General features: G+C 32.3%; 1 protein-coding gene across 3 annotated transcripts in view; it reads left to right on the top strand.

The window, feature by feature from the left end:
* The window catches only part of LOC117160626 (uncharacterized), a 166,581-nt gene that overhangs the window by 27,642 nt on the left and 120,829 nt on the right, over nt 1–18,110 (top strand). Inside the window, exon 1 of one of the 3 annotated variants that reach the window (XM_076620517.1) lies at nt 3,257–3,438. The exons of the other annotated variants lie outside the window; for them this stretch is intronic. The gene's annotated coding sequence lies outside the window, so the exon portion shown is untranslated. Of the gene's footprint in view, nt 1–3,256; nt 3,439–18,110 lie in introns of those variants that run through there. 3 annotated transcript variants of the gene reach the window in all.

Below are 18,110 nucleotides of genomic sequence, written 5' to 3'. Positions count from 1 at the left end.
TGGAAGCGCAAAAGGCGACAGGCATCCACCTTATATTTCCTTTTTCTTCCGAACGATGCGTATAGAATTCCTATTGAAAACTTTCCTTCTTTCGTTCGCGGACGAATCTCGTCGCTTTTTCCCTTGCGTTTGTATCGTGAACATCACAATGGGAGATAGTTGGATGGAAAATAACAAAGTTGTCCTCGGACAATAACGCAAACGTTCAGTAGCCTGGCGATTGTCGAAGAAATAACATTTTCTGTTCAGAATTAAAAACATCTATGTATCGATTTTTCTTTTCTTCGATACAAAAGCTTTTTTGTATCGACTGTTTGCCGTAAATCGTTAAAAACAGCACGATTATTGTTCACGAAAGAAAGGAATTTTATGGTGAAAATCGAGCGTCCGTTCGTAAGAATCTACATAGAGTTAAATATTACAGGAAAGCTGTACGCAAAATTCACGTTCTCGTCGTTAAACATTGGTATAAATCAAATCAATCGACCTTTCGTATAAATTAAATCACACCTTAACGGGTTATACCACAAATTACATATAGGACACCTTGTATATTACTCTTAACCACTTTCTTTTTATAGATCTTCCGAATTTGAATATAAATCGTTATAAACTTTGTACACGAATTAAAAAATGCTTATGATATGTAAACAACTGAAATGTACCTGCAATGGAGCAGTGTGTTTCAAGGTTTAACAGCCAAATTTTTTCAGCGCATTCTATGGTTATAATTCAATAAGAAACCGTTATAGAAACCGTTATAAGTTATTTAAAGCTTCAACCACGCCAGTCAAATTATCTGGTTTTACAATTTTATTTTAAAATTCCTACTTCACGTTATATTTTTTCCGTAATGATGTAAAGACTTTCGCAACGATAGTCAAAAGTCAAAAGTCAAAAGTCAAAAGAATAATATAAAGAATTTTATTTTATTTTTTATGTATTTCAACTGAAAATAATTTTGTATCAAGGCTATTTATATCAATACCAGTCAAAATGACTGGTTCTACAATTTTACAAATGTGTCAACCCTCGTTTAGGGATCATGGTCCTAGATGGATTAATAATACCAAAAATGTACCACATGACATGGAATTCTTTCTGTAAAAAAGTAATAAAATATTCCATTATCCTTCTGTAAAAAAATATTCTATTATTACGTATTTTTTAAAGACCAGTCATTTTAGCTTTAGTAGAAATAGCTTCGTGTTAACTATCGGTAGTTGTAGTGTTAACTGGAATTTCCTTCATAACACTAGTCGGCTCTTGCTACTTTGCACCATAATCGCAATAACCGTTTTAAAACCGTATTCCATATGTAGATATTAAAACAACGGTTCTTACGTATTTTCTTACGTGCAGCACTGTAGCAATAAGTATTCTAACAAGAATAAAAGCATCGATTTTTTACTACTATTGTTATATTTTTGTTTTTCGGTGCAACGGCCTTGAAAAGGAAACTTGGTTGGTTTGGCTCCCGGAAATAAAATTAAACCGACGAGAAAATTACATGGAGCCTAAAACTAATGCTTATTTATTGCCATCCCGCCCCATTGCACTTGCCTATTTTTGCCTGTTATTCCTTCCCTTCCCAAGCTCAATAACAGCAGCTCTAATTCTAACTATCGCCTGCAACTGACTCCGGTATCTCTGGCCTCTTCTTTCGTTCTCCATTCGACATGCTCAGCCATTCTGTCCTCTCTTTTGAACTCTTATCGCTTAAAATCTCATCAATTCTTTACACTTCCTTCTGCGAACCCGCTGCGCCACTCAATCTTTTAGGTATTATAAAACAATTATAGTAAAAGATCTTTTCCAGACTATTGAGAGAACTGGAAAGAAATCGGTGATTGATATATCTGTTTTTAAAGGTTCGAGCTTAGGTTGTTTTCTTTGGAAACAAAAGATACTAAATATTTAGATAATTGTTTTATAAGACTACGTATATCTCATTGTATGTGCAAAAACACTGGCGACTTTTTCATATACAGCAAGCGTACTCGCGCATATGTAGGCTGGAAAGGGTTAAAAGTTGTAATAAAAGTGAACAAAAGCCGCACTCTCGTTTTTAATTCGTGTCATTGGAGTTTGAAATGCGCAAAATTTTGAGAAAGAAAGATATATCAAATTATGCATATACCGTGAAAATGTGGGATGAATTCATTCAAAGAGTAAATCGGTGCATCGAGACGAAACAAAGTCAAAATGAACTTACCTGCAGAAACGAAACCAATTTTTTTTTCATTGAAATGCTATTGAATACATTAACAGCTAGTGGTTACGTTAATTGCAACTTGTTACAGGTTTCTGTTAACGATTATGTTGAATTAAACGAAGAAAAGAACACTTGTCGTGTATCTGGCATAATGAACGAATGTTCTTACTGTTTCTATTCAAACATTTTCACGAAACTTTAAGCGACCTGTTTATACAACATTTTGCGTTTAATTATACTCATAAAACTGAAGTTCAAACGTTAAATCTATGTGATACAAAACCTGTATTCTGATGTTGTACAATGATAATTAAAATATGAAATTTGTTTTATGACTTTGTTTTCGTAATACTACGCACATTTGGTCGCATAATCGTCCGAAAAGAGAAGTACGCGTGAATTTCGAAGCTTTTGAGGTTCGTCAGCTTATAGAAGAACAATTCGCCTTTTCAATGCGATGTTGAAAAATTGGATTTTGGCCACGAAAGGTTGTACCATGGTGCGACGCTTAGGTTCGCGTCCTTCTCGTGCTCCCTTTTGTCGTTTTCATTTTCACAGGGGCGAAACGTTGGGCATCCGCAGAAAGTAGCGTGGAAGAACAATTAGGGGAACGATAAATTTCCAGCTGTGCCATGAGCTTTATTGTTTTCCGTCCCGTGACAAATGATCCTCGAGTGCCTCCCTTAATTCATCATTATCATTCGGTTTACTAAACATCGTCCTGTGTCGGAGCAGATCCTCGAGGACAAAACGAAATAAGACCTATCAATACTTGCCAACCTGAACGTAGAACGATGGATAATGAATGTTGATATTTTTGTCGAGATAAACGTATTAAAGCAGATGGAGTCGTGCAATGAATAATTCTGTATCGAGGTCGTTGAATAATTTATTAGACAACAAATCGTGAAAAACGATTATCTTTGTCTGTTTTATTCCCATGGCACGTTCAAGTGGTGAGAACGATATGTTAGATCAAGTTGACTTGGAAATAGTCGGCTTAACGAAGTAGCTTGTAATGTTTTAAAATCTGTTTGAAAAATGTTCATCGTTTTGCTGCCAAACTTGTTAATATTACGCAAAGGTATTCGGTAGTTTAATTAGAAAATTTGATGAGATAATAAAGGACATGTATAGTGTGCCGATAAAAATATATCTGGAGACTTGTACAAAATTTGTTTAATAATATTATACGGTTGAAAATTTTGCAAGAAGGCCCACGTGTAAGTAACATCTTAAAATAAAGCTGTGTGATATACCGGTAAATGTAGCCGATCTATTTTTACGCTTTATCGAACGAAAAATCAATCCATTGTATTCCATTGTTATATATAGTACTTTTATTATACTCTTCTCAAAATTCTCTTGCTACTTTTACTCGCAAAATATGCAAGCATCATTTAACGAAATAAGACCAGCCACGCCTCGTGCACCGCACGAGCAATACAATTTCCCAACTACCAGGCGGTTCTTTTCATTACAACAATTTACATGTTTCGGTTTTTATCGCGAACGAGTGGGCGGTCGTTGATTTTCCTACTCGCGCGAAATTTCGCGAAAACGAGGATTTTCCAGCTGTCGTTCCCCCGTCCTCGATGCTAATTGCAAATTGTACGTGGCCGGTGCTGGCGGTATAATTTGCGCTTTAAAGGACGTAATACAGGAACAAAGCGGACGCACGCGCGTGCGTTTTGCCCACGTTAAGGTTCTCTTGAAACACGCTCCAGGCGTAAATAAATGGTGACAGATGATATTTGGGAAAGAATTTATGAAATGCAGCCTGCGTCCCGTGCATTTCCGGGTTATTAATGCTGATTTTCACGAGTGCGTTCTCGCCCCTTTCCCACCTTTTCTCTTCTTTCTCTTTTCTCTGCTTCCGCTGTCGCGTCCGTTTGATTTACGTCGTGCATTCGAAGCGTTTTACGGGAAATCCGAATTTTTCGAATTAACCGCGCGCTCTGTCGCCTGCATGCAGTTTACTGTAATTACACGTTGCTGCCCGACGAATTAGCGTTACAGTGCAAATTCAAGAGACAAGCTCGCAAAATAGAACGCAGTGTATTTTCAACGTGATATTTTTGCATTTTCTAATCGTTCGTCTGGAATTGATATAATCACCGCTCAAAAGTGTTAGGGCGATGACTGTGTTTGCTGAAAAATTGTACAAAATTTAGTACAGCTAGGGGCGAAGGTATTCGCACAGTTTGAAATTGTAGAAATAAAAGATTTTCTGTTTTGTTAAGTATATTCAATTTCTGTACAGCTATAGTATCTATTATAATATACGAGTATGTATGTGTATCTGAACATATTTAATAGTATAGGCAATTATAATAATAATGTAGATATAATATAGATAAATAAACTAATATATATTTCTAGATTCCAATTATACGAATACGTTTGTTTATCTCTGCATAAATGAATTGTTATTAACATAAACCAATTATGTTAATATGCATATGTATTTCATTAAATGTTGCCTTGCGGCTACGAAACGAGATTGATTCACGTCACAGATGAATTATACTAATAATTAATTTAATAATTCATTCGAATCGATATTTTGTATGTTAAACTGAGAATACGCTACTGATATATTAAAAATTCATTCAAACAATTCATACTGTTTAAAGAGCATAATCGAATATTATTAAGTTAAATATGAAAGTTTTATTAGCGATACGTAAGAGATATCTGAAGACTTTTGAGCAGAAATCTTTATTTTGTTAGATATTCGATCGAGTAATAAACTCGTTCAGCTGTCAAAAGTGTGTACGTTTCGAAGAATGTGTCTGATAAAACTTGTTTCAGAAAGGTCAGAATACGCATTTTTACATATTTTGATGAAAAGTATAGTAAAACTTCGATTATCCGGACCAAAACACGGATATTCAAATAATCGAATAACTCTGTATAATTTGTTGAAAGAAGAATATCAGAAAAATATATTGTGAAATATTTCGTAGATGTGTACAGATCTGAACAAACCGGCCGAAAATTACTGGACGCCACAGAAGAATGCGAAAAGTTAAACAGTTCTCTCTTTACATCTACGGATTTAGCGACATAAGTTAAATAATGTAAAAAACACCACGTGGAGTACTCACATTCGTGTCAATTTGAGTCATCACAGTTTATGCTGATTATCATTGTGTGATGATATTAGGTCGTTCGAAAAGTTTCTTTCGTTTTATAAGGAAATGATGGATGCACATTTTTCGTTTTATATTATTTTACCGAATTACGTATGATCCACTTTGTTCTAATAAAATAAAGATCACAACGTTCGACAGATCAGGTTTCATGTTTGTATAAAGATGTGTCGTTATAAAAGACGTGTCTGTAAAAGAAAGACACTTTTCGGACAACCGTATACATTACAATAAAGACACGTACATGTACATTAGTATTACAGTACACAAATAGAGAAGCTTTTCGGTCAAAATTGAATAATTTTTTTTCAGTGTCTCTCAATTTTTTTCAGCTGCCATTGGGCAATTTGCTTTAATGTTATTATTTCAGCAGCCGTACTCTCCCTTTGTGCTCCAAATCACCTGAAACTCGTTTCCAATAGAATCTAATCTGCATATGTATATACAGCTCCATTCAAAGATCTTGGTCAAAGATTATTACATTTGCCCCGAAATTGAAAAAAATTTCGAATAAATTATATTCTAACGATTCACTGCACTTGATACTTGATGTGTTGAAAAAAGTATACGTTACTAACGTATTAATAATTTTATTAAAAAATGCATGTTAAAATTTATGGTCTGCGCATGACAAAGTAAAGGAAAAATTTTTATGTTTATCGCCTAATGCCATAAAAGATACGAGCACAAAGGATAGCAATAGTAAAAACGTAAAACTAATTTGAAAGTTTTCTAAGCTTTTCTTCCATCTAGCGTTTATTCGTTTGTTTTACTGTTTACCACCCTGTTCATCTTTATTATGAAACAATTGTGTTAATAATGCATGTAAACATTGAAATGCTAAAAACGTTTCTAAATAGGATTTATTGTGTTTTAATGATTGAAGTCAACGAGACTTTCTTTCTCGTTCAACACGTGTTTGCCTAAAACGTGTACTGGATAATAAAATGTGCATGAATAGACGATGTTAATAAATAACATCAACTTTGGAAATATTTGAATCTGAAAATAATAAACGAAAAAGAAACCTGCCTGGATTTAGAATATGAATAATAGGGATGATCGTTCGATATAGGGAATTTTAAGAAAATATTCATTTTTTTATGATAATTATTTTATACCGCAGAAACAATAATATCAGCAATATTAGATTTCCACAAATTGTTTAATATGTTAAATATTACCTATTGGACTATTCAACGGGATTATTCTAATATTAGTAAAAGTAATATTAGTAATAAGTAAAAGTTATCACAAAAGAAATTTTTTTTTTTAAAAAGGGCAACGAAGGAAAGCTTTTCTAACTTTTCCAGTCCGACTTTGATTATCGTGCTATAGAAATAATAATTTTTGTTCGGAAATTTTCAAATAATTTAAAATTCAAGAGTCAGAAGCGTCGAAAGATGTAAGAATTTGTAGATTTTAGACCGAAAGTCGTGAAAATTGTGACTTTCATCATTTTTTTATATTTGCAGCTTGTAGCAATGTTAATCAATTTCGGTGGAACCTTCAGTATGTATACTTTTTTCTTCGCCATTCCGACCAATTACAATTTTTTCAAAATTATTTTATACGTTATCTAATAAATAATCCTTGTAACTTCCAACAAAAAAAAAAAAAAAAAGAAAAAAGTCGTTTGGTTCAATTATTAAAAAGTTATTTAATTTTAAAAACTTGCTCGTCACTACAATTAATAATTCACTATTATTCTGCAAAAATCCTACAGATACTTCTTATAACTATTAATTATTTTTCAAGTAATCTAGTTCGATTATACGTCACGTTCAATATGAAACCAGCAGGTGTCCTAAATAATATTTGTGTATGTCATATAAAGAAAGATGAAAAGCTTTTTATGTATCTGTCTCACTTAATTTCATAGATTTATCTTGGGAAATATTTCATGAGAACATTTGCATATCTCTGGTGAAATATTCTACTGAATCTAATACGTTTATTTACACTTTAAACCATCTAAATGATCGTCCCTTGGTACTATAAATGGTTGAAGGTGAAAATGCTTGTATATTTCAATGGCGTATATTTATACAACCTCTGTCACATTTTTATCGTTTCCTAGTTCTTAAAATGTCTTGCTTCGCTTTCACAGTATCATACGTCTCCTCTTTGATGTCATTATATATATTTTACATATAAAATGTGTTAAAATTTTCACACTACTGATTTCTATGGTATTTCTAAAAATTCGACATATATAGTAGAATATTAATAATAATATCGATATACGATATCAGTAATAATAATTATAATAACGATAATATAATTAAAATACGTATGCTAATAAAATGATGAAGGAGAGATACATGTACAGACATTCATATAATAGAACGTTCAGGTAGTAGGATATTCCAATAATGGAACGTTTAGATAATGGGTATTTAAATAACGAAGTTACTGCAATTCATATTTTAACGTTACTAATGATAATGTCTGCCAGTCAAGTTTAATTTGATATATTACAGTGACAGATGAAAATGTAAATGTTCAATAGGTACGTTAGAAATGGTCGATAAAATTAGGTATGAAACACGAAGAAATGCTTGTATATTTTAATTTCTAATAATTTAATGCATTACCAAATTCGTATAATCACCGAATTAGAAGTCAATGGAATTCAACCAATGTTAGTTAAATTGATTTCAATTCTTGCAAACGCAAATATGATATAATTTGTTGTTAACGGGAATGAAACGAAATATAAAAAGGTAGAAAATTTCTAAATCGAAAAATTATTATGTCCAAGAGATTGGTCCAACGCGAGTGACGAATTAATTCGTTTTTCACGATTAACAATTAATCGAAGCAATAATGTTTAATGGTAATCAATTAACGTTTACATTACGTTCAAGCAACTTATGCATAATTGCGAGTATTGCTATTAATTTTCGTCTTTAATTATTGACAGTAATAATTCGAGTTTTACCTTCTGAAGTTAATACATATAGAAAATATTTCAATTTTTATTATCAAATTGAACGTGAAATTTTAAATAGATACTATGTAGTAGGTATATTAGAATGTTGTTTAATAACATTTAGACAATTCTCTTCAAATATAAAATATGGTAAAAGATATAAAATTGGTACATGCTTGTAAATTACAAAAACTGTAAAATAACGTGTATTATCTAAGAAATCTACCCGTTTTGTAGATCTGTTTGAATCTAACAACATTTTTTTATTTCAAAATATCAGCAAGATATTTCAAGCTCCGAATATTCATACGTATGTGTACTATATCTCTTGATATATGAAATTTTCATTGCCCATAAAGAATCGCGCGATATCCCAAGAAAGACATTAAATCCCAGTTCACAAAGGAGCCACACCCTTGAAATAAACTCAGTTCTTATCACGGTTGATACGTATACACGTATTTAGGGATTGTCACTTCCATTATCTCAATATTTTTCCATAATTCTAAACTTATCATTAAATTATCGATATTGCAGTGTAACACTTTTAGAAACGATCATAGCTGATTATCGCTATATCGAGCGAGTACGACTAACACCGAGATATAGATACATGAAAAATCATTCTACATATCTAAATGTTTCTCATTTCTTTATTTGTTGTAAGATAAAATGAAACTACGTAAACTTCTTCGCATCACTGTACATACTTATCGTTTACGAGTTTACTCGGTCTTAACCGGTCGGTTAGTAAATCCGCGAATACCTGGTATTTACATTAAACTCGTATCGTATGGCTTTCTCTACGACGTACATTTTCAGTTTTATTTCTAAGTCCTCGATTGCTTTGTCACCAAACAAAGCTAATAAAATTTCAAACTAGTTAACAGTTAGCGCAATATCACATAGCATATTCGTAAAGGCTTTCTATGATCAACGTTCAAATTTGTTCGTGAATTCATCGTAGATCATTATTTATAATATAGATTTCAGTATGTTGTAACGTTTTGACTAACAGGCACGTGACTTTTATGTTGAAAGTACAAAATATTGACGCGGGTTGTTTTTATTATGAACCTATGAATTAGGATATAGTACAGTAATAGGATCGTAAATTCAGGAAGTAACAACGGACCGCAGGCTCAGCGAAGCCCTCTCTTGTTTCCGAGCAAAGTGGGATCAGCAGGCTTAAAAAGTGAATCGCGGGTTTTATATCCGTCTGCACAGGCTTAAATGGACCCCTCAACGCCGGATAAAATAATCCATGGACGTATAACCGTATGTTTAAACCGGCTCTCTCGGTAGACCGACGTTAAAACAGCGATTCTCATGGGGGCGTGAAAGCGACTCCGGCGCGCTACTACCTTCAACTTAAGAGGATGATTCGTTAGGGAAACCCCGCTATAATTTCCGGCTAAACGTTCGTTCTCCTTGCAGCTCGCGTGCAGACTCGTAAGTAACGCGTTTAGGACACAGCTGAGCGATATTTTTATTCGGATAACAGAGCAGGGATAAAAATAAGGAATAAAATTCTATTGGCCATTCTATTTGCCAATTCTAACGAACAATCCAGTCATGGACATATCCAATCGAATCGAAGGGTTGGATGTAAAAACAATTTATCCCCGCTTTTACTAATTTTACAGGAACACGTATTTTAGAGAAAGTTGTTTAAGGAGTTACAAAATGATATTACAAAATATCTTCTCCTGTCAATATATTAATCGTAGCTTATCCGTTATACAAGTGTATTCTGTCTTGTAGAAAAATTTTCAATTTCTCCTGCTCATAGAGCAGTAGACTTCCGGTAGAGCCAGCTGATTCTTGCAAATTTGATTAATACCAGATTTTCTGTAATTATTTGCATTCCGTGTTTCAATGTATTCTATATTCATTAATATTTTAAACGAGTATATTACACAAGGAATATGACGTTACAAATATCACATTACTTCAATCGTAGGTTACAGAAATTTTAGGTAGGTACGAATGTTTGTCTGTCCACTGTTGTTACTACCGTTATTATCCACTCGTGACTCCATTCTCAGTTGAATGTCTGGGTACGTTGTTGTCATGCTACTTGTCACTAGGATGTACATAGCGTTCGCCAAGTGTCATTACGTCCCGCAATTTCGCAGTTCCGTATATTTTGAGATGGATAGCTGCTCTTTATTTACAACAATAATATTCCTATTAAGAGATTTTCCAAGCGCTTCTTTGTACAGTTCTCGCACTAAAATTACGACGAATACTATACCCATGTGACTGCTTGCTCACTATAGCGCGAAAGGAAATTATTGGAGCTGCTTGATTCTCGTATCCAACCCTTCAATTTATCCGAAGAAGAATTTGTTCATATAAGAAATTACTGGTGTGTGAACTGACCTTGATAAAACTTTCTTCGAATAATTGATTCTTGTAAGGTGACGAAAATATTCGAACATGCGTTAACTTCTTTTATCAATATATTATGTGTTTTAAACATTTTCCATTGGTGTTGTGATAAAACAGCGCTATCATGATTTATATTGGTCAAATTTGAAACAAATCTGGAAATATATATGGAAGTTGCAAGATAATTAATACAAGTGTACATATATTTAGCATACGTTATAACGTATGTATGTATGTATATATATGTATACTAATTAATAAGGCTCAATATTCATTGGGACCGTATTTACCATTTATTATGTACTTTCTTACTTTTTACTAAATATATGTTTGCAATGCATATCGTGTAATTTCTATATATATTTCCAGATTGGTTTCAAATTGCATCTGTTATTAATGCAATCATGATAGCCACGTCTCGTTACAGCGCTAATGAAATTTCAAAATGGTTCATATAATACATGCAATATGGACATAAATGATCTCTATGATAAATGTAGAAATACAATACTTTCGTGAACTACTGTATCCTATTTGGAGAAGCAACGAAGTATTGAATGTGAAGTATACTTTCAAGATTCATCGTTCAGCTGTGGTAACACTGACTTCTGAAATTAATTCGTTTTCAAATGTTAGATCAGAAAACTTCATCGCTCTTCGATGAATTAATCATTTGGTACATTCATAGTTGAAGTTGTACTGATCGCGAGCATGTGACTGAATGTACTCATGCAAACTCGCATAAAATTAAATGAAAAGTTATGGTCATTAGTGACCATAGTTATTCTTATTATTATTCGAACATTGTTGGAGCAAATAAGGAAAATAATTTTTTATCTGTATAATTACTATTCCTCAATAATTATCATACGGATAAAATATTCTACTGAAATCTATTCCAATAATTATCTTGGATAATTAAGACAAATGTTAAAAATTCTGAGTTTCATTTGAAATAATCAATTATTTCATCTTTGTCAGGAAATCTATACTTCTAAAGTGACGTAACGTAGGAATATTGATTACTTTAGAAAGCGTCTACCAAATTTATATAATTTCTTTAATTATATAGAGTGGTTGGTAACTGGTGGTACAAGCGGAAAGGGGGTGATCCTACGCGAAAAAAGAAGTCGAAAATATAGAATAAAAATTTTTCGTTCGAGGCTTTGTTTTCGAGAAAATCGACTTTGAATGTTCTCTCGGTACGCGTGCGGTACACTATAACGGATCTCACTGTAGATCGTTGTCTCGATGGAAAAATTAAAAAAAAAAGTTAAAAAAAAATTTTATTTTATATTTCCGACTTCTTTTTCGCGTAGAATCACCCCCTTTCCGCTTGTACCTCCAGTTACCAACCACCCTGTATAATGCGAATACTTGACAGTAAATGAAATAAATTACTTCATTCGATAGTCAAATAATAAAACAGTTTCAAGAAAGATCGTTTGCTGGTTTAAATAAAGTACCTAATACGTAATTATTTCAAGATATTCTTTTTGCTTTCTTGGGAAGAACAATGAACACGAACGATGCTCGTTTTTGCTCCGAGCCTTTTAATTTCACAGGGATTCTTTCGGATTGACAGTAGACCGGTATTCTCGAAATTACACGTACGATGTACACGAGATTTTATTTCACTTTGTCGTGGTATCGGATTCTATTGATTTTGGGAGTCCCAGTTCCGAGTGTTTTAAATCTAAAATCACGTGTGTAGTGAGAGACTGTGTCAGACAGTAGAACGGTGTCAGTGGTGACCTATATTAAAATCGTGCTTGGTTTTGCGGCGAATTCTGTGCTAAACTGTAATTGCAGCTTCTTGTTTATTAACACATTTAATACGTGCATACGTTTGGGGTCTCAGTTGGCACGTACTTTTACGATATGAAGGCCACAACACCGCAATATGATAGGTCATATTTTTGCTGAGGAAGAGCGTGGTTCTAGGATACAATACAAAGCAGAGCAATTTTGTTTTACCAAAATTGTTTTGCTGTTTTCCCATGTTATGGGAACTTAACTTAACTTCTTATAGTTTTCATAACTCTTTTTACAAGATTTTAGATTAATTATTGCTTTAGTAATTTGGGTTAATTGTCGCATCTTTTATAAAACCAGGTTACGTTCCAATATGAGCCGAGCTATTTGTATAGTTTGTAATTTATAAGACGTAAGTTAAGATTCAAGAAATTTGAGAAAGTTTCCAGAATTTCATTTAGTTAAATAAGTTTAAATTAATTGATTTATTAATATATTATATTATATATTATTTATTATTAAATTAGTTTGATTTAATTGAATTTAATAAAATTTTTAATAAATTTTCTGTGAAGTCTATTTGTTAGCAAATATTATTATAGACATTTAAAGGCAAATCTGTGATGAACGTTTCGTAATGATTAATATTCGATTAATGCTTATTATACATACGATTGAATGTATCTATATGTGGTAAGCGAAAAGAATTTACGAATAATTTGTGAAAATGTAATAATCGCGGAAATGTATTAATGAAACACATTTGTAATTATTTTCGTTTTTTGTTTCCTTTCTCATTGTACACAAATATGTACATATTTATTTGTTTATATGTCTAAAAGCTGTGAATACATTTCCACGTACTGATCTAATAATTAACAATAGAAGAAACATTAAGAATAATATAATTTTCAGATTTTTTGGCCTTAGAGGACCAGGAAAATTACATTACTTCCCATTTGAATTTTTGCACGTAATCTCGTTCAGTTACGATCATTTAATTAGTTACAACGTAATTATTAAAAACAGCTGCGTTCCTGCATTTAATTACTTCGTTTTAAATCTCCTCGACAATATAATTAAATAATAGCAAGGAACAACGATTAAAATATATCCAAACAACATAATTTTCAGAAATACGATGTTCACGTACTCGCATATGTCTAGTGTCGAAATAAAACTTCAGATACACATGTTCCCAATAATAAACATTTCTTTTTTCCATGAAAATCATCTCATTCTGTTTAAGAACAACAAACTCATGTTTGTTATCGCTCGCGAAGTTAATTTCTGCAAAACATAATTGCTTAGTAAATATCGCTTTCCGATGAAATCTTGTTTCAGTCGCGCGAAAATACAGTGATAAAATATCGAATCGCGAATATCGAAATATCGGATCAGAAAATTTCAGTCCATCGTTATTCACTGGTGTGATGATATTTTAAAAGCGATTACGAATGTCATTAGTACTAGTTAATAGTAATTAGTAAGGAGTTTATGATCCTATATTTTGTTCGTTTTAGTCACAAAATACGCTACCATCGTGTTGCAGAGGAATTTGAAACACCTTATGTCCGCAATCCCATATAATTTCGCGAATAAACTGCAAATTTTTATATATCTATGGAAAATTTAAAAGTGCAGAAATGTAAAAGCACGCGCAATATACAGAAACATAAAGAAATGTTCGAAGCGAAGTATTGGGTTGGCAACTAAGTGATTGCCGGTTTTGTCATTAGATGGTAATGATAAAATCTGCAATCACTTAGTTGCCAAACCCAATATTTGTTATAACGTTCAACATTTTTACGTAGGTTCCACTTCCTTAATTATGTGTATAGTTAGTCGATGTATGAAATTGCATAAAAATCTGCAGTCTACTAATAGCGCATATTTACGTATTTATGGAGATTTAAGAATTCAAAAATGCGCGCAAAGTGTATATATGTAATATGCAAAAATATATAAAATATTCAAAAGACAGTACTCGTTATAATACCTGGTAGGTGATATATAAGCTTCCTTTAGGATCTATGTCGCCAGTTTTGCTTCTAAAAATATGAAGAGGAGGAAAAAGGGGAAGGAAAGAAAGATCATAAGAAATATTCTGCTCTTATCGTTTAATATTCTTCCATACGAAGTGCATTTTGTTTCGATACTTGACCCATAAAATATCCTTCTTTCTTACTGCCTGTAGACTTCTGCGAAATAACAGCTCGCCTTGTACAAGACAGCACGATGTCCCACTCGTGAAGAAGAAAAGGAGTCGTCTTTAGTGGTTGAATTATGTCCAGGTCACGTCTTCAAAAAGCGGCGGGAACCTTGAAGGATCGACGATATTATGAACGAGCTTGAGATCGATTCGATGCAACAAGCGGAAGAAAATAATATCCGCGATGGTCAGTCTCGTCATATTGCCTCGAATCGTTTCCCTTTTCATCTTTTCAGAGCGCACAATATTCCAGAAATAACATGGAAAGTTCGTGTTCGCAGGAAATATTTGACTTCTCATCGCCACTTTATTGCTACCCTCTTTCTTTCGTTCGAAAGGTCGGCGGATGGTGCTCGATGATTTGAATGACTTTCGGGCCCAACAAATATCTGGGATTTGTGATTCTTGGCAATCGTCAAGAATTTTCAGAATTGTTCTTGTTTCATTGAGTTTTGTTTCATGAGTTGTTCGAAATGTTCGTAGCGAAATTTGAGAAAAATTTGTAATTCATGTATTTTCGTGGAATTAGCATTTTATATCGTCTGTTGACAAATTTGAGAAACTTTTACTCTCTACTAATCTATCTGTACAGATTCACGATTATTTTTTAGAAAATAATTATAATATGTTTCTTGCACATTTAACGGGCATAAATATTCGCGGACTAGTTATTAGTATTTCATTTGTACCGGCTTTTGCTCGAGTGCAATTTATTTCGTCAGAACGAACCGTTGTTACTGCATTGTTGCAAAGTTGACGCGAAAAAGATTGCTCTTTAAATTCGAGTCTTTCTTGCTGTAGAACGGGAACGTAACCTGCATTTGCATTTAATGCGCCTTTTAATTAGTCGAATGGTCGTGTACAAAAAGCTCGTTTGACGGAGGAACATTGGAAAAAATGAAATGCAATTGTTGGATGTAAAAAGTCGTTTGTTCCGGTGTACGTCGTTTTTCATTTCTGTTAACAATCGCTTCAATGGGATGTAATAGGATGAAATTTGTTTGTCCGGAACAGGTAGAATGTTAATTGTGAATAAAGTGATTTCTATGAAGGAAAATTTATCTTTCTAAATATCATCGTAAAATCTCCTATGAATTGTATCACTGTCTGTTGAATTCCAAAGGACCATTTATTTAAATTGCATGATTCGTTTATTAAGATTTATTAGGAACTCTGAATACATTTAAATACATATGATATCGATATGTGGTATATAAATAATGAGATATAAGATTGTGTCATAAATACGAAATACCCAATAAAGAAATCATACTGAATTACATAAGAAACGTTTAGTATTATTAATTGATAATATGTTGTGTACTTCGTGTGCGTATTATGTTCAGAAAAAATAGTAGATGTCTGTTGATAATATCCTCCATATGTCGCATAATATACGAGGAAAGCGTGTACGTAAATATCGATGATAATAAATTATAATTTCATATCATTTGCGAAATGGTGGAAAGGGAGCAAGTAAAAAGAAATACATTATACTTCTACTTTTATTTGTGAATATATTACATTTTTAGTGCATCTCGTAATGTCGTAATAAAAATCGTAAATTTACCTGTCATTACTTTATCTGATAAAATTATATTATTTAATAAGAAGAATATTACAATTTCAACAACATTAGCCCTCTTTTAAATTGTAAGGTAATATTATACACGAAGATTATGAAAATCGATTGAAATTTGAAATTATTACACGTAAATGATATTTGATTCGAAATTCTTAAAATGTAATCCTTAAAAATCAACAAAGTCTTTATCGTTAAATTGTTGAATTATGAATATTTTCCTACTTCAAACTCCTTATCTTCAATCGATTTTTTAAAAGATCTATTTCAAACTGATGGTAAGAAAAGTGGTTAAGAAAACTAACACTGTTCTTAGTCGCACAGATAGCATAATATTATAATTCTAATTTCAATGAAATATTTTTATTTTCTCATTGATAATTTTCCATATCTTAAACTACCTGCTTCAAATTGGTTTCCTGAATTTTACTTCTCTCTGTTGCATCGCTCTTCTAATAAACAGACGATATCATTTGGAGAAATTAGAATTTGTTTGTTTATCTAGATACAGTGTACTAATAACGATAGAGTAATAATAATTTCAATGAAATATTTCTACACTTTATTTTCGAATTTATGGGTATACAGGAGTGTCTTCAGAGTTCTTGGGGATCGTTCGTTTGTAAGTTATTATCGACGCTTTCGAACTCAATTTTCTACTTCATAAACTGCGTTGGTAACTTCCTATAGATGTAATCTGTTTCGTAATTTTTAAATTTATTCAGATTAACTTTATATTTCTTAAATGTAAATTATATTCGTAATTAACACGACGATCCTGCAGGATTAGTTTGTCGGTAATTGCATCCGTCGAATACCTGTTAAAGTTGTCGAAAGTTAATTTAGTCCTTGCAAGCTCGACGGAAATTTAATATCTCGGAGATTTATGAACCGTCAACTAAACATTCAATAACGAATATTAAATTTCGATCTTCCATCACGGGCAAGTCACCGTCTTAATTATCTCCTTTGACGAATGAAATCAAAATAATCGTCGCTTAATTGCCCTTTATGAAGTCAACAGTTAGTTGTTTCAAAGCCATAAACTAATTCAATCTTGAAATTAGTGAAATCTAAATACCTTGTTATCCTCATAGATCAGTTTATCGTCCTCAGCTTATTTCCGCATTGCTTTCTCTCTTTTTAATATCTATCTATATATATATGATATAAATAATACATGTATGAACCAATTACTCTGAAGGCAGTGGGTCCATTTTTTGAAAAAATTGAGAAATTGAAAATTTCACATATGCCTTAACGTGAACTGTTTATTTATAAGCAGTTTATAATTTAAATGTGAAAACAATAGGGTGATGCCCAAAAGCAATAGAGTGGATCTACGTGAAAAAGGCAAGTCGAAAATATACATAAAAATTGTTCATGTGAGGGTTCATTTGCGAGTTTGTCACGTTTGCTTAAACTTGGTTAATTATGGATTAGCTGTGAATGAAGAACCAGCGTGAAAGTAAGTGAAAAATGTAAAATACAGTTACTTGTTTTGTGCTTTGTTTTCAAGAAGATAGAATTTGAACATGGCTTCCTACAAGCGCGTAATAAATTTTCGAAAATTTATATTTATGTAATATTTCATTTTACATTTTTTACCTACTTTCACGCGTAGAATGATATGTAGAATAATAACAAGAAATTATAATAGTATACAGTACGAGTAGCTGTGAATATTCTGATTAAATATTAAGACTTATTATTAGTAATGAATAATTGATTGTCTAAATAGTTTTATGAGCTTCGTGTTTTATTATTTTGTAACTTTTATGTTTTCGGATTTGTTTCAAACATTAGCATGCAGTCGTACGCCATACAAAATATTTTTTACAACACACATAATGTAATACATT

The sequence above is a fragment of the Bombus vancouverensis genome, chromosome 1 (genome assembly GCF_051014615.1).
Source record: "Bombus vancouverensis nearcticus chromosome 1, iyBomVanc1_principal, whole genome shotgun sequence".
NCBI classification, from domain to species: Eukaryota; Metazoa; Arthropoda; class Insecta; order Hymenoptera; family Apidae; genus Bombus; species Bombus vancouverensis.
This window is presented reverse-complemented; position numbering and strand designations above follow the sequence as displayed.